The sequence below is a fragment of the Lissotriton helveticus genome, chromosome 2_1, assembly GCF_964261635.1.
Source record: "Lissotriton helveticus chromosome 2_1, aLisHel1.1, whole genome shotgun sequence".
NCBI lineage: Eukaryota > Metazoa > Chordata > Amphibia > Caudata > Salamandridae > Lissotriton > Lissotriton helveticus.
In genome coordinates, this window is record NC_136059.1 from 1,198,094,048 (window position 1) to 1,198,117,417 (window position 23,370).

Consider the following 23,370-nt stretch of genomic DNA (forward strand, 5'->3'; position numbering starts at 1 on the left):
AAGGGCCAATCGCACGTGCTTGATGTCATTTTTGACCTCTCTTGGGGTGTATCCGTGTGGTGTGCCTGTGGGCATGGGGGCCCAGGAGCCTGCAACATCACATTCCACCGGCCCGGAGGTGATATGATGGCGTCCGCACCACAATACCCAATCATAGAGGGTCCATGACTTTTGGGGCAGAGACTTGGTGGCACCGGATGCACTGCTGCCGGCACAGGCACCCCGCCACGGGACGGTGGCATTCGGTGCACTGAGGTAGGGGCACCGTAAGTGCTGAGCGGGTGTGCAGTCTGCGATTATACCTGTTCCGGCGGTCCGGACAGCTCAGCTTTTGTGTGCCCTGCTGGACTGCAGTATAGGCCTGAACCATCGGACAGTGGGGGCCTACCGTCACGAGGCGTGGCCTCGCTGGTCACAGAGTTAGTGGCACCTCAAGGGCTGAGCAGTGTGCAGCCTGCGATGCTGCCCTGTACCCTAGTCAAAGTCAAAGTAAAAGTTACAGGTACCTATTGAGAGCACAAATCACCGTAAGGTCTCATGGCACTTGTGTGACTCCAGTAGACTAAAGGTCAAAACTGAACCGTACAAATTCTGATCGAATAACCATGTTTTTAATTCCTTCCGGAATCGCTTATGTTCAGTAACGTAAATAGGATGGGACGGCAGCTTATTCCAGAGGTAGGGGGCGAGAAAGGAAAAGGAATGCCCTCCACTTAGTACAGTGCAGACTCGGAGTAGGGTAAGGAGAGATTTAGAGCTGGATCTTAACAGTCTTCCTGGCTGGTACCCGCTGAGCTTTTTCAATAGGTAACTGGGCCCAGTGCCATGAATGGTCTTGTGAGTAAGGCATAGGATTTTAAAATGGGCTCTTTTTTTACCGGAAGCCAGTGGAGGGACCTGAGGCTGAGGGCTGAAGGGGACCTTGGTGGAAGATTCAAGATGAGTGGCAGCAGAGTTCTGCAGGATCTGCAGCTTGGAAAAGAGATCTTCATTTACGGAGGCCAATAGAGCATTCCCGTAGTTCAATGGCTTACAATTAGACCCTGCACCGAGGTTTCCTGGATTCAATAGGTAACCACCTGAAGATTTTACGCAGTTTAGGCAGGATCCCATAGCAGGTGCCTAATACAAGATTGGCATGGTTTTTCATAGATAGTTTATTGTCAATAGTTATTCCGAGATTATGCACTGTTTGTTTAGGGAACGGGCATACACCCACTTCGTGCGGCCACCAAACCTCAGACCAGTGCTCTTCGGCCCTGCCAATCAAAATGATCTCTGTCTTGCTTCCGTTGAGCTGTAATTTGATATAGCCCATCGATTTGTTAATGTGGATCATACAGTTTTTAAAGCAGGTCATTGTGTCTGCAAGGTCGGGACCAAACGTAATCAACAGCTGAGTGTCATTGGCATATGACACAGCCTCAAAGCCATAGGACCTGCTTACCCTGGCCAAAGGTGTTACATTGAGGCTCAAGATAGATCCCTGGGGAACTCCTATGCTTACTGGCCGCCTATGTGCGGCCAGAGTGTCTATGTAAGAACGGTTCATTAGATAGTTTTTCAACCAGTCCAAGGCCTTCTCCCTGACTCCCACCTCCCCGAGCCACTGTTCTAAAATGCTGTGGGAGATGGTGTTGAAAGCGGCAGACAGGTCCAAAAGGGCCAGCATAGCTGATTCTCTTTTATCCAGGGGAAGCCTGATATTATCGACCATCTCTACCACTACCGTTTCGGTACTATGTGCCAACTGAAAACCTGATTGTGATGGATTAAGGACTCCATGGTTTTCCAGGTGGGCGGTAAGTTGTTTATTTACCAAGGATTCAAGCGCCTTCCGGAAATAAGGCAGTAGCGAGATTGGACGGTAGTTACCTGCTACCCTGGAATGTTTTCCTTCTCGTTAGGACTCTGGCTTGGTATAGTGACATGTTGAAGAGCTCAGTAAGATTGGATGTTCACAGGGGAGCTATTTTTGTGAAGAAACAGGGGAGAATGGATCCGCTGGAGAGCCTGATTTAATCTTAGCTGTGGCTGCTGATACTTGTTCACAAGTCCAAGCTTTAAACTTCGTCAACAAAGGCATGGTGGGATGGCTATTTTCATCAGGATAAGGATAAGGGTTTTTAATTTTTTTTTAGGAGAAGATCCATATATAGCTTTGACCTTTTCATCAAGGAAGGAAGATACTGTGTCAACCCAATATTCCATGGGTGGGAAGACACGCTGGTTGCTGCGGGGGGTGGTAAACTCCTTGAAAAATGTTATAGAGCTCCTTGTTGGAATTTGCAGCATTATTAATTCTATCTGTTAGATACACTTTTTTAGCCTGTTTAATCTTACTTAGATAAATGAGGTGGATCTGTTTATATCTTGTTCAGTCTTCAGTCATTTTAGTTTTCCTCCAATGACGCTCAGCCGTCCTACTAGAGAGTATGTCAATTTTTAGTTCTTGCATGAACCAAGGTGATGCTTTGGCTTTAACCCTGACCTTTGACAGGGTGCCACTGTGTTCAAAGACAGAGTAATGGCATCTTCAAAGGCCATAGCTACCTGATCTACGTTTCCTGAGTAAGATCTGGTTTAAAAATAAAATGAGCTAAAAAAGCTTCTGGGGTAACTTTACACCAGGCCCTGATCAAAGTGGAATCATTGTTCTGGCGATTGCTGGGACATCAATAGGGATGCAACATTTTAGCAGATTATGGTCTGACCTGAGTAAGGGTAGAGGTTGTTCTACTGTAAGTTTGGTTGAGTTTGTAAATAACAGATCCAAGGTGTGGCCGGCCTGATGGGTAGGACCCACCACCATCTGGACCAGCCCCAGTGTTTCCAGCGACGTTATGAATTGGTTCATGTCTGGAACCAATGATAACGCCGCATGATAATTAAAATCTCCTATGAGGACAAAATTATTTCCAGTAAGTGATTTGCAAAGTTGGTTTTGTGGCCTGGGGGTCTGTAAACCAGAGCTCCGCTCCATGTTTCGGGTGAGTGCGTTGAAATTTTAAAAATTAGTATTTCCGCTGTACTCCAGGAATCTAACACAATGATATCTACTTTTTCCTTAGAAGCATCCGCTATCTCCCCCATCTACCAACAGCTCTATCTAATCTGGTTCGATGGTATTGGGGTGGGAGTGCTGTAACTACATCAGGGGATGCCAGGCCATGTAGCCAAGTTTCTGTAATGATACAGATGTCCGGATTTTCAAAGTCTAGAAGACTTCACAGTTCCAGTGCATGCTTGGGGATCGACCGAGCATTAAGGTACAGCCCACCTAGCTGTTTGGGGATGTCGCAGGTATCCTTTAATTTAATTTTATGAGGAGTGGGTACCGTTGTTGATTCATTATTGGTTGTCTGAGTGCCTGGGGTGTGAGAAACATGCAACACTTCGGTGCTTGATAATGCTTTTGGTTTCAAAGTGTTACAAGGCACGTTTAGTGATTTTAACTCTGTACTGGAATAGAACCTTGTAAATATGGACCATTTACACAACTCATTTAGAGTGAAAGAGGGGTGCAATGGGTGTTGCTGCAGGCAATCCACTGCAACACCCATTGCTTTTTGACACTGCCCCAGATTTACAAGGATCTGCAAATCTGAGGCAGCACCAAAAACTAACACCATGCAAGAGCAGGTGTTAGAGTTGTGAAACAAGGAGAAACACTTGTATTTCTCCTCGTTTATGCTTTTTTCTATGTGTGCTGTATTCTGCAACCCACATTGAAAGAGCAAACGCCTTTAATGATTGTTTATGTTCAGGAAGGTGTCCCTTCCTGCACATAAATAATCATTAAATAGTGACTATTTGCTACTTTGATGTGTGCTCCATTCTGCAGCACACATAGAAGTAAAAAATCACAATTATAGATTGTTTATGTACAGTAAGGGACCCTTTCCTGCACATAAACAATCATTCCCTGCACTATGGCACAAGGGTGTCTGTTTTGGCGCTAGGCAGCTAATTTTAGTGCCAGTGCTAGGGAAAACACAGGCGTGTGTTGTCTTGTAAATATGGTGGATCTCTGCATTTTGGAAATGTGAGAGGGTTGCACTGCCGAATTTGGCACAGCTCTATGCTCCTACATTTCATTGTAAATATGCCTCATAGTGCTTATTGTCAACATATTTAGGTGGAATGGTAAAGCTGAGATTAGATGTCAAGTGTCATAGTTTACTAAAACATATGGATGACCAAGTCTTGTGGCGGTTGTGGTTACTGGCCAGAATGTGTGATATTTACCATCGGAGTTACAAAGCTTACGACTATTTCCTTTACTTTTGGTTACTTGTTTGTCAAAAGTTGAAATAATGATCAGTTAAGACGTACTCCAGAAAGCTGTAAATGTATTAGTAGTGCATGACTTAGTAAATAAACAGTGTGAATGTCTGTATCAGTCTGTCTGTTGTTGTGGAAGCTGCTGCATGGGTTGGTGTTTAGCTACATGAGTGTCTATATGGGTTATTGATTGGTTGCCTGAGTATTTGTATGGGTGCCTGAGTGTGTGTGCGGATGGGTGGAAGGTGTGAATCTTTGCATAGATGTGTGAGTGGTTGATTCACTGGGTGTATGGGTTCAAGAGTGCATGTTTGTAACAGCTGTATAGGCACGTGAGTTTGTGTATGAATGTGTTGGTAAGTGAGTGGATGTCTCAGTGGTACATGTGCAAGTAACTACATATATAAAAGGCAGTATATGTGAGTGGTGGGTGTTAGAAATGGGTTTACCACCTCTACGGGGGGGGTAGCATGGAGCAAAGCGGGCAGGCCAAACTCCTGAGGACATGTGTGAAGCATCCACGCAGTACCCACAGGCGACACACCAGGCACACCACAAAAGAGACACGACACTGCTTCTGGTTGGAAAAAGAATACGTGTTGTATTATCTCCAACCTGCAAAGGTAAAACACAACAATAGCAGAGCAATGAATGCAAGGGGGATTATTTACAAGGTAAAATGGGCAGGAATAAAAGGTTAGTCCATGGCTGAAATAAAAACGTGTTATCATTGGCATGAAACCTTAGGAGAATACGTGAGGGAAAGAAATACTAATGCTGAAACCCAAGGTCAATATCGCAGGGCAAACTCAGGCCTTAATCCATGGCCTCGCCTAGACCTAAGCTGTAGGCGTAAACTAAAGCATTAGACATAAAATACACACTAGGTATGGAGGCATAGCCACACAACAGAGCCTGCATCCGCATCTCTTGTGAAAAGAAACAGGCGGCACCCGGCCTTAACAACTGGCATAGACATGCAAATGTAATATCAGGCCTGGGCTGGCATAATCACGCCCACCCTGGGGCACATACCTTTGGCACAGAACATATCAACAGTGGGCATCACACTAGGTATAACACAGCCGGCCTGGCCTTAGCACCTCTTGCAAGAAAAGAAACAATGGGTGCATAACATTGACATCGGGCCTACAACCTCAGTAGAGGGACCTCTGGGCTCATAAGAATGGCAGAGCACACATCCACATTGGCTCAACTAATCATGAGTAGGGGTGTAGCGACCTAAGCACCCAGCCTTAACCGAATAGGGGCTCAAAAGCACCTCCCGGTGACATAAAAATACTAGGCACCCAAGACCGGCACCCCCACCCCCCTAACAGTGGTATCACACATGAGGCAGGCCCATCTGCAGCTAAACTTTCATAGCCTGACTTCCCCTATTGGCCTGGAATCAGGCAACTCACTACTGCAGGCACAACCCAGGTCCCTGAACCACCCGGGGCCCACACCTCCGAGTCTCTGTCCTGGGTCTACTGGCCCAACGTTGCAGGTGCCCGCTGCCAGGCGGGGCACCAGGTAAACAATACTGTTCCTGGGGGTGGCTGTTCACCAAGGAATGCTGGCACCGGGGGTTGGGCACCGACAGTATGCCACGATACACCCCCAACACAGTCTGTTTGAACCCCACACTCACCGGGCTCTTGGCAATGTCTCCACGCTTCTGCTCCTCGCTCCGGGCTTCCTGGGCAGTAGGGTGGGAGGCAGGCACCGACAATGTGCCTCGAGGCCTCACAAGACAGACGCAGACACTTCTCCCTAAGCGGATGGTGGGGTAGGCTCCTGCCCTATTTACAAGGCTGAGAGGCAGCAGGATCTGGCACGGTAGCGCTTAGGAACACAAAAGCAGCCTCTTCCAGCTGCGCAGGGCTAGCCACCACACCGCTTCTCCTCAGCCCAGCTCCTCATACAGCGCTTCTAGATCACAGCGCTTAGCAGGCAGCACTTATCCAAGGCCGGGCAGCCCTTCCAACAGTCCAGCGCTTGGTTGAAGCGGCGCTTAGCAGGCAGTACAGTTCAGGCACTTCAGGACTACCCAGGGCTTCTACAGCCCAGCGCTTCCAGGATTATAGCGCTTGGCACGCAGTGCCTCCTCCAGGCCCAGCACGTCCAGGAGCACAGTGAAAGAGGGGCAGACAGTCCCAGCAGCAGGCCCAGGGTAACACTCCTCACCTCCTGGGTGGCGGGGTCCCAGATGCTCCTTCCCTTCTGGGCGCTTCTTTGCGCAGCGCTTGCGTAGCGCAGGGACCCGGCAGCCCCAGGGACCTAGGGGGCCCTCCTTCCTCAGGGGCCCGGGGGACAGAGCAGTAGGCACTACTGGGCCAGGTCAGCAGGTAGTGGGGGCATCATCAAAGCAGGGTGGTAGGCTTTCACCATCCCCACTGCAGCGTGGCCCTCCTCCCACAGGGCAGCCTGAACTCCTGAAGTGGGGCTTCACAAGCCCTGGGGACAGTAGGGGGGGGTCCTAGATGGAGGGCCCAGCACACAGGCCCAAGCGGCGGTATCCCCTTGCAGCAGGTCCCCTCACATTCCTGTCCCAGCTCTGTCTCTGCACATGACAACTCTACTGCTCTCCCTAGGCCAGAAAGGCTGGAAGCTTCTAGAAGGTCCCTCCAAATGCTGGGATTGTTGGGTACCAGACAACTAGACCGCTAACCCACCTCAGACAGGCGAACTAGTTCTAACTGGCTCAGGGGGAGGAGTAGAGCACCCTGGGTGCCAGGCTTTCCCTCCAAATGCAGGCGTGGCTGGGTACCTAACAACTAGACTGCTAACTTCCTGCAGTCAGGTGGCACAACGCATAGCCTTGGCAGCCATTTTAAATGAAAAACACAAATGCAGCATTTCACCAGGGTACATGTTTACAATTGGGGAAAATAAATGTACACACCATTGTATTGCATTTAATATTAACATGGCGTCTCACGCCACACATGGCCTATTCGGTAACCTTCACCATGGGGGAGACATCTCAAATTAGGGGGGCGAAAAGCGAAGAATATTGGGGGAAAAGGGCCAAGTCCAACAGTGGTGTATATAAATAAGTATATTTGAGAGTGAGTGATTGTGAGAGTGGCTGCATGGATGAGTGTGTACTTGTATCAGTGATTGTATAAGAGAGTAAGCATGCATTAGTATCTGTATGAATAAGAGAGGTGGTGTGTGTATAACTGTATAGGTTAGTAAACGGAAGTGTGATTGATTCTTTGCATGACTCACTGACTAGGTGTGTGAGTATCTCTGGATGAGTGGTGGTGTGTGAGTGTCTGTATAGGTGTATGAGTGCATATGATAGTGTTGTATTGATGAGTGAGTGCATGTATGAGTGACTGTATGGGTAAATGAGTGGATGTGCATGTAGATGTAGGAATCAGTGAGTGCGTATGTAGTAACTGGTATTGGTGTGTCTATGGTTTCGAAAATGGTAGTCTGTATTTTAGAGTGGGTGTATCAAATTTTCTATTAGGGTGTGAGGAGGTGCATCAGATTTTCACGTGGATGATGTCATCTGTGATGCCATCGGTGATGTAATTTGATATGTCCTCAGTGATGTCATCAGTGATGTCACTGACCATGTCATGAATGATGTAAAATGTGACGTCATCAACATTGCATTGCAGGAGTGCGAGTTATAGTTAGCTGAACTCATTATAACGGCAGAATTTCTCTGGTTTTGTATAAGTGAAATGTCCAACTAACTATAAAGTCCCTGAAACCTATGGTTTTTTCAGTGAATTTCAAAAGTTTTTTAAATGCTAATTTCTAACTATAAAGTCACTGAAACCTATGGTTTTTTCCGTAAATTTCAAAGGTTTTTAAATTCTAATTTCTAACTATAACTTACCAGTCGCGTTTCCAGAGTGGTGGAAAAAGGTGAGCGAGGCCTCCGAAACTCCTCTTAGCAATCCCACTGTGACAATCCCACTGGAGATAACAGAAGGAGTAGTTAGCCCCCAATGTCAACCTTGGGGGCCAACTACCTCTTTTATTACCACCAGTAAGTCCCACGCAGCAGGATTGCTAACTTCTTATATCAGACCCGCCCCCTCCCTGCACCACTGTGCAAACGGCCCCCCTAGCAGGTTGTAAATTGGGGGATTAAGTCCCCTTGAATCTTGAGGGTCCCAGGGGGCCAATTGGCCCACCATGTACATCCAGTAAGCACCACAGAGCTGCTTTGCAGAGAGGTGGTCCAATGCCATGCCCCTTTTTACACCTCTCTAAAACGCTGCTCTGTGGCACTTACTGGAGGTACCTGGTGGGCTAGTTGGACCCCAGCAACCCTCAAGATTCAAGGGGACTTAATCCCCCAACTTACAACGTGCCAGAGGGCCTGTTTCCACACTGGTGAACGGAGGGGGTGGGGTCTGATGTGACAAATGTGCAAATGCACCCCGTGGTGCATTTTAAGTTGGAAGATTAAGTCCCCTTTAATCCTGAGGGTCCCTGGGGGCCAACTTGCCCACCACCTACCTCCAGTAAGCGCCACAGAGCTGCGTTGCAGAGCGGTGGTCCGAGGCCTTGCCCCTTTTTACAACGCAGCTCTGTGGCGCTTACTGGAGGTACCTGGTGGGCTAGTTGGCCCCAGGGACCCTCAGGATTGAAGGGGAATTAATCCCCAAACTTAAAAAGCACCACGGGGCGCGTTTGCACAGTGGTGCAGGGAGGGGGCGGGGCCTGATGTGACAAGACTGCAATATCGCCCTGTGGCGTGCTTTAAGTTAGGGGATGAAGTCCCCTTGTATCCTGAGGGTCCCTGGGGTTCAACTAGCCTACCAGGTACCAGTAAGCACAAAAGGGCTGCGTTGCAGAGAGGTGTATAAAGGGGCGTGGCCTCGGACCACCTCTCTGCAACACAGCCCTGTGGTACTTACTGGAGGTACCTGGTGGGCTAGTTGGCCCCCAGGGACCCTCAGTATTCAAGTGGAATCAATTCCCCAACTTAAAACACGCCACAGGGCGCAGTTGCAGAGTGGTGCAGGGTGGGGTCGGGGCTCCTCTGGTGCAATGCCGTTTTTAAAATTTATTTTAAACAGGAGGGGGTGCCGCTTGCCCCCTAAAAAGGCCAATTATGTTCCGGGGGACCCCATCCCCCAGGGCCTCGCCACCCTCTTTATTTATTTTATTTTATTTTTTGTTGGAGCCGGCATGTCCGTGTTTTTTTCTTTTTTTAAAGGGCAGGGGGGCCACATGGCCCCCCTCCCAGGCCACTTCTGTCCCCAGGGACCCCTTCCCCTGGGGCCTCTCCGTTGGAGACTGTGGGGGAAGCCCCAATGCCCCCATGGTCCCGCTGGGCTCCCCGCCTCCTGCGGGAGCCGGCATTGCTTTTGGGCAAGGGGAGCGGCTAATAGGCAGCTCCCCTTGCCCAAAAGCAATTCAGCTTTGCTTCATTGAAGCAAGAGCAGGTTTTCCATGAAGCAAAGCAGGGTTTGCTATGGCAGGGTGGGAGCTGTGCTGCCACCCTGCCATAGCAAACGGCAATGTCCCGGGGGTGGGCACCCCGGGAGATTGCAGGAGCCGGCCCTGGAGAGTTGTGGTCCCCAGGGCCATGAAGGGCTCCAGGAGGGGGGCTGTGTGGCCCCCCACCCTACCAGTGCAAAGCCCCGGGGAGGTGGTGGTCCCCGGGGCGTGTGGGGGGCTCGAGCCCCCCCACAGGTTTATGTAATTAAATATGAGAGCCCCGGGCAGGTGGCGGGCCCCCGGTATTAAATCTGCGCATGCCCCCGGGTCTTGGCCCACCCGAGGGCTCAATAATAACAAAGCGCGGTAGGCCGTGCTTCTTTTTTAAAATATTTCATTGGCAGGATTCGAGCAGCCTGCGCAAATTCTGCTGTTTAACAAAAAAATGCTTTTTTGGGCCCTGGTGGTCCTCGTGGGACCCCCTTAGCAGGCCTAGGGGGTTAGGGTTAATGTTTACTGCACTGTTTTCCTGTGACTCGGTTACTGAGTCACAAGATGGCTGCCAACACTTCCTGGTTTGGAGTGTTGGCAGCCATTAGAAGTCATCCTGTGCCCGGGAGGAGTCGCATCTCCTCCTCGGTGCTCAGATATCATAACTTTTAGTTTCTTTAATTGCTCCGCAACTACTGAATGGATTTACACCATTTAAAAAAAGGTATATATATGTGTGTATGCACACACATATATATGTATATATATATTACCTACTGGCGGTCGCCAGTAGGTATATATAGTTAGGATTTTTTCTCTATGGGTTTTTTGAAAATTCTATGTCTAATAACTTTGGCGTTTGTGGACGGAATTGGCTGAAATTTTCAGGAAAATGGCACATTTTGTTTCTGAGCAGCCCTTGAAAATTTGGGGGGGGTTCGTCCAGTGGGGGCCGAGAAAAAAGGGGGGTCCCAAAACGTGTTTTTAACATTGAGTTTTCCATAGGGCGGTTGGCCTCACTTTTAGCCCGAACGGCTGAATGGATTTGCACGAAACTTGGCAAAATTGTAGGGACTGGTAGCCCGATGTGCCTTTTGTAGGTCTCAATATATGTGCTCCAGTGGATTTTGAGAAATTAACGTTTAAAAAAAGATATATATCTGTAACAGCGGACCGGGCAGCGCTCTGGTTCGCGGACTTTTCGCGCAACGGAGCTTTGTGAAGCGAAGCTGATTGGTTCTCCGGCGTCTGTCAACATTCCAAACAGTCCGTAGCGGCCGCCATCTTGTCTCTCGGTAGGATCGAGAGACAAGAGGAGGTCAAAACAAAGGGGGAAATAACTATAAGGGGGCATAGTAGATCCTCGCTGACCCCCTAGGTTTGATGTGGAGGTTTTAAAAGGGCCCCGCGGGGCAAAAAAAAATAATAATAATAATAATTGAACGGCTGAATGGATTTGCACGAAATTTGGCAAAATTGTAGGGACTGGTAGCCCGATGTGCCTTTGCTAGGTCTCAATATATGTGCTTCAGTGGATTTTGAGAAATTAACGTTCAAAAAAAGATATATATCTGTAACAGCGCACCGCTTCGCGTACTTTTCGCGTTACGGAGCTTTGCGAAGCGAAGCTGATTGGCTCTCCGGTGTCTGTAAACATTCCAAACAGTACGTAGCGGCCGCCATCTTGTCTCTCGGTAGGATCGAGAGACAAGAGGAGGCCAAAGCGAAGGGGCAAATGACCATAAGGGGGCATAGTAGATCCTCGCTGACCCCCTAGGTTTGATGTGGAGGTTTTAAAAGGGCCCCGCGGGGCAAAAAAAAAAAATAATAATAATAATCGAACGGCTGAATGGATTTGCACGAAACTTGGTAAAATATTAGGGACTGGTAGCCCGATGTGCCTTTGCTATGTCTCAATATATGTGCTTCAGTGCATTTTGAGAAATTAACGTTCAAAAACAAGATATATATCTGTAACAGCGCTCCGCTTCGCGGAGATAAAATTATATCTGTATTACCTAGCTGTTGCTAACACCAGTTAGCGACGGCTAGTAGGAGATAGCGACCATCTTGGGTCCCACTTTGCATGTGAGTGATATTTATCACTAATGACATGCAAAGTGGGCATGCCAAGATGTTAGCGACTGGAAACAGTCGCTAACATCGCTATCTCCTATTATCAACTTTTGGAAATATTCGAGATAAGCGCGAATATCTCCAAAAAGTAACAGCTGCCCTGAGCAGTTCTTAGCCATGTTATCCAATGGGAGGTGGATAACATGGCTAAGAGCATTAGCTCGGTAATGCATGAATATCGCTGACTTTTCAGCGATATTAATGCATTGCGGACGTTTTTTATCGCATTTGCGATAAACCTTGATACTAGCAAGGTTTATCTGCGATAATTTCTGACGATGCTTAGCGGTAAAAAATTTGTTGCTAAGCATCGTTAGGGATAAATATCGCTTAACTTTGGTAATATGCCCCAACGTCTGTTAACGTTCGATTCGAAGGAAATCAGGAATTGTTGAAAAACATTGTGTGCGCCATCTTGTCTTTTTTCAAATGCCACACTTTTGTCGTGCACGGCAGCCATTTTAGATGCCTTGACCAGACCCACTCTGTGCACGCTGTCGATCCTTAGCATGGCTCCCCACCCTCGCAAGCATCTCACCCAGGCAGTGGTCACCCCCGCTCTCTGTCTTATGCATGGGTAATAAACCTCCCCCCATCTGCGCTGCTCTTCCCTGAGAATCACACCCTGTGCCCGCCCGACACCTCCCTTTCGCCCTATTCACTACCGCACCCTCTGACACTCCTTTTCCTCTGTGTCCGATTGTCCAGGCCGGTCCTAGGCTATCAGCTAGCCCTGCAGATGTAGTTTATGGCCACAGCTGTAAAGAATCACCCCTCTTCAAAGGAGTTATAGTAGATCAAGGCCCACACTCGATGAGATCCGTCACAGCAGAAGCGTTGCTATTATCTGAAAACCATCCTGTATTGTGATTGGGGAGGGGACCGAGCGTGAAGCGGAAGATTCCAGGGATGACTCTTTGTACATCAAAGTTTTTACAATTATGTGTCACATTAAAAATATATAGCACTCCGACAAAGTAGTAAGATTATAAAACTTTAATAATTTATAAATATATACAAGAAAACAAAAATAGTAATAACATATAAACATTTTTAGGGAAAAACAACGAAGTAGCGGTCGGCTGTGCGAATAGTCCCAACGCAGCACAACGTCCAGATTTCCGGCGTGGGGCGTCGCGGGGGGTGGGTCATCAGTAGCAAACTGTTGTGCGAATAGTTCCAAGGCAGCAGAACGCGCCGAAATCTAGATGACACGAAAGTGATGTCTAGTAAGTTGCCACCCAGCAAATAACGGCGTGGGGCGTCGCGGGGGGTGGGTCATCAGTAGCAAACTGTTGTGCGAATAGTTCCAAGGCAGCAGAACGATGGCACCAAGGTGATGTCCAGTAAGTTGCCGCACTGGTTTTGGTATCCTACAATGCTGCTCCGAATAACGGCGTGGAGCACCCCGGGGGAGGCGGCGTGAACGGGCCTCTCCAGGTGGAGTCTCATCTGTTTTAGTGGGGCGCCCCTTTACCGTTTCAGTTGCCATTCCGTCCGCTTTTGGTCCACTGTGTCAAAATCCGCCATTCAGCTGAGTTGCGCCCACTCTTGCGGTGCAGCGATAGGCGGCTGCCACAGGACTCTCAAAATGGCGGCAGGCTCTTTCCTTTTTGGGCGTGGTCCACTGAAATGGCCCTGGGACACCTTGGAAATCGGACGCTTGTCTGCTAGGTCTTGGACCCCATTCTCGAAAGCGTCCCCTCCGCCTTGAGAATTCATCAAAAGTTTTGGGGGCCCCGACTCCTGCAGGCTTCTGGTGGGGAGCGGCTGCCATGATTGCTCGCGGAATGACCACGACAGAGCTACGAGATGGTGGTGCTCTCATGCTGACGCCAGTTTAGTCTGAAACATCCAGAAACAAGGTGGGGCTTTCATCGTTTGGGGGAAAAAAAAAGTTTTCATCCAATGAAAAGTGTTGTTTTTAGGTCATATGATCAAGCCTTCCATCATTCGGAAACCAAAAGTAAAATGAACCAATGAAAAGTTTTATAAACAAGTCACATGACCTGTTATGCGGCATAGGGTATAAAATGCGGAGAAAATACGTTGGCACGTGAGGCGGCGTCAGTAGCGGACCGATGTGCGAATAGGCCGAAGGCAATACAACGCGCCAAGATCCGGATGGCACCGAGGTGGTGTCCAGCAAGTTGCAGCACTGGTGTGGCCATCCTACAATGCTGAAAGTCGGCGTGGGGCGCCCCGTTGGCCTGTGAGTTTGCGTCAGTAGCGGACCGATGTGCGAATAGGCCGAAGGCAGCACAACGCGCCAAGATCCGGATGGCACCGAGGTGGTGTCTAGTAAGTTGTCGCACTTCTGTGGCCATCCTACAATGTTGAAAGTCGGCGTGGGGCGCCCCGTTGGCCTGTGAGATGGCGTCAGTAGCGGACCGATGTGCGAATGGGGCCAAAGGCAGCGCAACAATATTTTCTGACTGACACCACAAGGCGCTGAGATGCCAAGATCCGGATGGCACCGAGGTGATGTCTAAGTTGCGGACTGATGTGCGAATGGGGCCAAAGGCAGCGTAACAATATTTTTTGTATGGAAGATACCACTAGGCGTTGAGATGCCAAGATTCGGATGGCACTGAGGTGATGTCTAGCAAGTTGGTGTGGTCATCCTACAATGCTGAAACTCGGCGTGGGTCGCCCCATTAGCCTGTGAGATGGCGTCAGTAGCGGACCGATGTGCGAATAGGCCGAAGGCAGCACAACGCGCCAAGATCCGGATGTCACCGTGGTGGTTTCATAGTTGAGAGGCACTTCATCTGCAGTGGGGTGCCGAGATCCGGATGGCACCGAGGTGATGTCTAGCAAGTTGCTGTACTGGTGTGGTCATCCTACAATGCTGAAACTCGGCGTGGGTCGCCCCATTAGCCTGTGAGATGGCGTCAGTAGCGGACCGATGTGCGAATAGGCCGAAGGCAGCACAACGCGCCAAGATCCGGATGTCACCGTGGTGGTTTCATAGTTGAGAGGCACTTCATCTGCAGTGGGGCGCCGAGATCCGGATGGCACCGAGGTGATGTCTAGCAAGTTGCTGTACTTGTGTGGTCATCCTACAATGCTGAAACTCGGCGTGGGTCGCCCCATTAGCCTGTGAGATGGCGTCAGTAGCGGACCGATGTGCGAATAGGCCGAAGGCAGCACAACGCGCCAAGATCCGGATGTCACCGTGGTGGTTTCATAGTTGAGAGGCACTTCATCTGCAGTGGGGCGCCGAGATCCGGATGGCACCGAGGTGATGTCTAGCAAGTTGCTGTACTGGTGTGGTCATCCTACAATGCTGAAATGTAGTGGGGCGCCCATTTACCGTTTCAGTTGCCATTCAGCTGAGTTTCGGCTGCTCTTGATGCGACAGGCGGCTGCAACAGGACTCTCAAAATGGCGGCCTGTTCTTTGGATTTGGGCCTGGTCCACCAAAATGGCCCTGGGACACCTTAGAACTCGGACGCTCGATTTTTTTTTCCTTTCCTGTACATGCAAAAAAAGGTAAATGCCCGGTACGTTACACGCTTCATCTGCCACGATGAACTCTCCAGAGGAACCGAAAAAAAATATAGTTGTGGTAACTATACCATGCATCGTCATATGGAGAGGTGGCACCAATTAATTATAGTGCTGCATAAAAGAGAGATTTGGAGGAGAACCCCTGACCTGCTAGTACATTCATCAAAGAAGTGGCACTGAGAGCTTCAGAGGCAAGGGAAACGGTCCCAAATATTTAGAAGAACTTTGGAAAGATTAAAATGACATGTTTAGATTGTGGCAAATTAATTTCATGTGGACAGATGAGTGTTACTCTAATAAATACAGCATATGAACATCATCATAGTCGATGGTTGGTAGAGACATTTTGACTATATCCTGGACCTGCCCGTCCTCGCCCAAAATGGCGCCGGAATAAATGGGACTCGTAACTCCTTGTTGTGTACTGGTTGCAGAACCTTGAAATCACGAGATACGTATGCAGTTTTGAAGCACATGGCGGGCGGGGACGAGAATTGATTGAATATTTCGACATCCCTATTGATATTAAGTTCTGATGTGTTATTGATTACTGTACTGTTGAAAGTTCGAATTAACGTCACCCATGGTACTTGCCCGCAAATGTATATCTAGATAATTTTATTGTAACTGGCCCTGTCGTATTTTAATTATAAAATGTACGTCCACCGATTCCGTAACTGTTAGACACCTTAGTTCTTGCAACCTAATGGCCCGCCCGTTACGTTCCTCTACAGTGTAAATGTCTATTCATCATATACGATTACAGTTTGCTCTGTGGCAGGCCCACGTGGTTATAGGCTCGTATTTGTATAATGAAATTTTCACAATAAAGGTTTTTAAAAGAAAACATGGTAGTAGTATATACATTGGTAAAGTTTTTAATAATAGTGACTGTTTTAGAATCATTAAAAGGCAAGTGAAATAAAGCAGACCAATTACATGAAGGGTAAAAGGTATAATACGAAGGAACGCAGTAAAGATAAATGGTCAAGGGCTGTTGTGTTTTCTATTCCTGCAACATAAAGTGATCGATAAGAATCTCATATTCAGGCGTATCGGCGACTAAGACAGCAGGTCGACCCTCTTTTGCTCAACGGCTCCGTCATGGGACGAAGAAACGCTCTTTTTCTCGAAAAAAGAATATATTTTACTTGCAGGACAGTTGTAAAATTTCCGGGAAAGTACATTAGCCTGGAACATTATAACATATATTTAAGAAAAAATAATGTTCGGAAGTAATGAAAAGCGTAATTTTTAGGTCATATGACCAAGCCTTTCATCATTACAATAAGAAAAGTAAAATGAACCAATGAAAAGTTTTATTAACAAGTCACATGACTTGTTATGCTTACGTTACGCGCTGCGCGCCCCGGATGACTTCCGGATGCGCTAACGCGGCGCGTCATATGACGCATTACGCGACAACGCAGGTACAGAATATAGTCAAAATGTCTCCACCAACCAGCGGTCGGAACACAACCCCTTTCAGCAGGCTAAATAGTTCTGTTAAATGACAACAGAAGGGACAGGCAACAAGAACCATCAGTCAAAGAGGGGAGAGCTAGTTCTTATCTACCGGGTTACACTGGGGCGCTACCGGAACTGATCGAATTGGTAGTCTACAGTGTTTCTGGATGTTTCAGACTGAAGCTGGGGTTAGCATGAGAGCAGCACCATTTCGTAGCTCCGTCGTGGTCATTCCGCAACCAATCATGGCAGCCGTTCTTTATCGTTATTTTGGGCGGGGTGGGTGGCGGAGCCGAGCTGTTTTGCAGCCATCATTGTGTGGAGTTCAGTTCATCTCACTAGTTTTGTATTTGTCATGAGGGGTTGTTCCTAATGTTTCTATTTTAGCGAGGTCAAAAAGAGATCCCATTAGTGGCCTACTGATTTTGCTCGATTCCTTTTCTTTTTTTTTTACACGATTTTTCGTTATCTGCAAAGACTAAACAGAGTATTGCGACTCTGTGTTTGTTTGTAAATAGAGAATGAACCAAAGAGAACTAATTCTAAAACAGTAAATACTTGGATAACAATCAATCAAATGGAGAGAGAAGCAGGCACGACGGATTACAATGGGGGCAAAGACCTGCGTTAACTACCTTTCACTATCTGCAAAGAGAGAGTACTCCTAATAGAAATGAGGGGGGGGGGCACCATTCAAAGCAGATCAGTGTGCATAAACACGAAAATGTTTTCACTTACCACGTACTTGACATTCGACAGCTTATGATATTTGCTATTAAAAAACCATTGAAATTCACTGAAAAAACCATAGGTTATAGACCATATATAGTTAGGAATTAGCATTTACAAAACCTTGAAAATTCACTGAAAAAACCATAGGTTATAGACCATATATAGTTAGGAATTAGCATTTAAAAAACCTTATTTTACTCACACAAAACCATTGAAATTCCATATATAGTTAGTTGCACTAACTATATATCGCGCACCTGCAATCCACTGCTGATCATGTCACATATTACATCATTCATGACATGGTCAGTGACATCACTGATGACATCACTGATGACATCTCAAATGACATCACTGATGACATCACTGATGACATCTCATTTGACATCATTCTTGTGCTAATACGATAAACCTCTTCAGACTCTAATATAACCTTAGATACACTCAGTGTATACAGACACTCACACACTGCCACTCATCCATGGAGTTACTCACACACCCAGTCAGTCATGCAAAGAAACAATCTCATCTCCATTTCTTCAACTATACAGTTAAACACACCTTACTTATTGAAACATATACTAACACATATTTACTCTCTTATACAATCCCTGATACAAGTTCACAATGATCGATACAACCACTCACTCATTCGGTGGCTCTCATGCACAGTTATTTATATATGCCAACTCTCACATGTACTGTGTTTTACATATGTACTTACTATGACATGTAGCATTGAGATATCCATTCACTCATCAATACACTCATGCACACAGTCAACTGCCCATGTAGCTGTTTCCACATGCACTCTTGAACTCATACACCTAGTGAATAAACTGTTCACACATCTATGCATAGAGTCACACACCTTCCAGCCACCCCCACACAAACTCAATCTCCCATAGAAATACTTGGGCAACCAATTAATAACACATATAGCCTCTCGTATAGCTAATGATCAACACATGCAGCAGTTTACAGAACAACAGACATAATGATGCACAAATTAAGACAGTTTAGTCACTAACCCATGCATTCAGTGAGACACATTTAATCACTCACTCATACAGTCAGTCACGCACCTACTAAATCCTTCATCCAGACACTTATACATCCACTCATTCTTCAATATGTAAGACATATTTTAACTTTACAGAAACATACAGTCACTGGATGTTGTCATCAGTGATGTCATCAGTGATGTCATTTGAGATGTCATCAGTGATGTCATCAGTGATGTCACTGACCATGTCATGAATGATGTAATATGTGACATGATCAGCAGTGGATTGCAGGTGCGCGATATATAGTTAGTGCAACTAACTATATATGGAATTTCAATGGTTTTGTGTGAGTAAAATAAGGTTTTTTAAATGCTAATTCCTAACTATATATGGTCTATAACCTATGGTTTTTTCAGTGAATTTTCAAGGTTTTGTAAATGCTAATTCCTAACTATATATGGTCTATAACCTATGGTTTTTTCAGTGAATATATATATACATATAAATATCCTCTCTTCTCACCATTGTTTCTCTCTCCATTTCACTATCTTCCTCCCCCCTCACTCCTATTTCACTCCTCTCTTTTGAGACATTTTTTCTTTGCTCTTCAAGTACTTTTTTTAGGTTTCTGTCTGTGCTCCGGTGCTCTCAAGCCCCTACTTCCATGACGTAGGAATAGCAGGCACAACGGTTAGTGATTCTAAAGTGCCTCCAAGACCTACTTGTCAATCAACCCCTCATCTCACACTGTCCTCTGTACACCTCTGATTTTGGACATAGCCACTTGTATCCCTGGAAAAACGAGGTTCACATTGCAGTGAATACAGACCTTCAGCCTTCCACTCAAGGAGGCTGAATGCAATTGTGTGAGCATGTGTGTGTTGTAGGGAGGAGCAATGGATCTAAGTCTCCCTGCACTCTCACACCCAATAAGCTCTTGCAGTGGTATGTTGACTAGATTTTAAAGACCAAACATTGGGACATTTCACAAAAATAGAAGAAGGACTTCAATTTTACATCAACCTAAGGTCACAGAACGGCAGCCTTGATCAACAAAGATACGCAGACATCAAGGCACTAAAGTAATACATGAAATGCAACTTTAAACACAGTGTTAAAAATGGGATTCCTGGTTGGGTGAGGGATGCACCCAGGCCACACAGGAATCACCACTCTAGTCAGGGTAAGCAAAGTACACACTAAAAGATGACCTGTGCTCACCCTCTGGCAGCTTGGGACAGAGCAGTCAGGATTATCTAAAGAGGCAATATGTAAAGTATTGGTACAACGCACATACACACAGTAACAAAATGAAGACACCACAAAAAGACTCCACACCAGAAAAACAGAGTAGTATATTCTGAACAAAACAAGACCAAAACGAAAAAAATCCAAGAAGTACAAGTCAAGATATGCATTTTTAAATAAAAGTGAAAAATAGCACTTGGATGCAAATAGCACTTTAGGGTTTACTTGAGGTAATGCTGGACTGGGGCAGAGTCAGTAGTTCGGGCCCATGGCGATGGGGCGCAGGCCAGCTACAAGGCCCACACAGGCCCCGGTGAACAAAGTACCTTATCCTAGTCGCAAAAGCGAGGTGCGAGAAGGCACCGAGCGATGTGTTGATATCGATCCTACAGTGATGGTAATACGTTGGTTCTGCAGACAAGCACCGCTCGCCACGAATCTGGGAATGCACTGCCTGCATTGTCAAGCACAAGGTGACATAGGTACCCCCCATGTGCACCCCCCCCATTACCCTGGGGGCCAGCAACGGGCCCCCGTAAGAGAATTCTGCATGCCTTTCACATGTTTCCGCCCCCATGCTAATATGGATGGCGGTGTCTAGCAGACACCGCCACCATAGTTACCCTTTTCTGCACGGTCGACTTGTCGGGCGGGCGGAAAAGCGGCAGACGGTCTTCTCATCCGCCACGGTACCCACACCATACTAATATGGCAGGGGTAAATAGGTGGTGGGCGGGGAAGGATCTAGGGCAGATCGCCACCGCCATGGTGGCAGTGGTGAGCCGCCCTACATCCTAATCGACTCCTTAGTGTTCATTAGTGTCTGTATTAAGGTTCTCTCTTGGCATTCTACGTCAGTGTTTATTTTGCCATTTTGCCTGATAAAATATTATTTATCATTGCATTGCCCACGTGAACCGTTGTTTTTCCTACTCTGCTATATGCTTGGTTCCGTGAGAGGGTTGCACATGTGCTTTAGATATAACACTTTCTAAAAGTGGCATTTCTAAAACAGTAATGCTAAATCCAATTTCACAAGTATGGATGATTTATCATTAGCATTCCAAATAAGTAAAACATTAACTGGCTACACCTCTTTGATCAGGAATTAAAGCTTAAAAGTGTATGAAGGAATTGCCAATTTTAACCTGCGAGAGGAGTAGGCCTCGCAGTACTGAAAAACTAATGATGCTGTTTGTCAAAAGCAAGACATGCAAAACATAAAAGTACATGCCCTACCTTTATCTGACATAGCACCCTGCCCTTAGGGCTGCCTACGGCATACATTAGGAGTGGAGAAAAGGGGAGTTGAGAGCTTGGCAGGTAGTTTTAAATGCCAAGCCGAAGTGGTAGTAAACTCTACACTCAGGCCGTGCAGTGGGAGGCTAGAGGAAGGTTTCAAAGGCTACTTCTGTGGGTGGCACAATCAGTACTGCATCCCCTCCAGTAGCATTTAACTTACAGGCCCTGGGTATATGGTATACAACTTTACAATGGACTTATAGGTAAATTAAATATCCCAATCATGTATACACCAATTACACATATGTCTAAGGGAAGAAACACATGCACTTTAGCACTGATGAACAGTGGAACATTTCTCAGAGTTTAAAGGGTAACAAATAGGTTAATCAAAATGTGAAGGCAAAAAGCAAACATTTTGGGGAACGACCACCCTAAAGATGACAGATATAATGCATATCATACCTGTTAACTAAATTGCTTTCTGATTAGAACTGCTAACTAGTCCTGTGTTGGAACACACAGAAATGTGTCTCCCTGTTTTCAGTCCACGCTCTCTGAAAACCAAGACATGAGATAAATTTGCCAAAATATTTCAGGACAGATAATTAAAAACTAGGTCTGTCCCAGCAAATCTGGGACTCCCGGTTACCCTACTTTGAGAAACAATCTGGGTGTGAGAGCCGCAAGTGTTGCATTGGGTGCTGAACACTCACATATTCAATGCTATAACACCCCTTCCTCTCTCACCATGAGTACTCTTACTGCAAAGGCATTTCAGGCATCCTGCACTCTGACACCCAAAACTCTTGCCACACTATTGCTCTCCAACTACTACCCGATCTCACACGCAACATTTTCACAACACCATTGCTCTCTTGCACTTCTCACTCTCACAACACATGAACTCTCTGACAAGCAACCTCTCTTGGGAGCAAAGAATGTGTTACGTATGCCAACTGCGATCAAAAGTGTACCTTCAGAAAGAAAAATCAAACCTACTACTGATACATCATATGAAGTCAAAATCCACGTTCAGCAGCAAAGTGCTGCGCTGGCACTATCATTCATGGGACAGGGTAGGATTGTGACAACTGTCCTTAATGTCGGCTGTAATATTTTGCTTGGAATGGATATGTTGGCTATGTTTTCCTTCTTTAATTAAGTTCTCGTACATGTGAACATTTGTTCATTAAGCCTATGTTTTGTACAAATCAAAGAACATAAACTAATTTTGATTTATACTTCTGTCAGCTGTCTGTGGTAGAATTATGTGACTACCTCAGATGTGTCCATAAAATTGAACTTTTGTTCTGACTTTTTACAGTCACTGCCCAGAATTTTTCTTTCTTACCAGATGGCCATACTAATAACACTGGACTGCTCTGTATAACATTGTTCCCCATAAGCACATCCTGGTTTTAAACCTCAAAACACAGCCACTTTGGGTTTGATCGCAGATCGCAAAATTCTAAATAAACCTGTTTTTGCAGTTTGGAACACGGTTGCTTATTATTTGCCATTTAAAAAAAACATATAACCTACCGATTTCCCTTGCATAGCAGTTCTTTCTGCAATGGTAATTTGCTTCAATGTAATAAACCACAAGGTGATGGATGGAATGCTTCAATTAATTTCAGTCATTGCCACTCACTTGGTCCGCAATCCAATCTATTGTTTTTTACCCACCATGCCACCTCAGTTTGGACCCAGCCATATGCATATAACTCTTGGCCAGTCTCCTCATGGGAACAGTCCAGACCAAGCTGCCAGGCCAGGACCCCTCTGAAACAGACCAAAAGCAACCCAAAACCAGTTTAGTTCTGATTAGAGCTCTTCAGCCAGGTTTTACTTTGTTCTAGTGACACAGTGAACCTGGGACTAATGTCTGGGCATAACCGGCACACTTAGGGTGTCAAATGCAAAAACAACAAGATAACAGATGGAATGCTTGAATTAATCTCAGCCACTGGCAATCAGTCGAGCCACATCCCAATCCATCATTATTCACCCACTCCAGTTTGGAACCAGTGATATGCAAAGCAGTCTCTTTTAATTCCCAAGACTTTATTAATTTTTATAATAAACAAAAACAAAAGAAGTCCAAAACCATGGTTGATTAGGTGTACACACTGCATTGAATACAAGAATACCATATAAGCAAAGCATTAAAATAACAGAACACAAACTAAATATGGATTTGGGCACTGTATAGACCAATGGTGCATTAGGTAACAAAAAAAAACAAAGGAAAAAAAGTAGAGAGAAGAAAAGGAAAAAGGAGGACAAGACATGAAGAAAAAAAGAAGAGAGAAGAGAAAAAATAGCTACT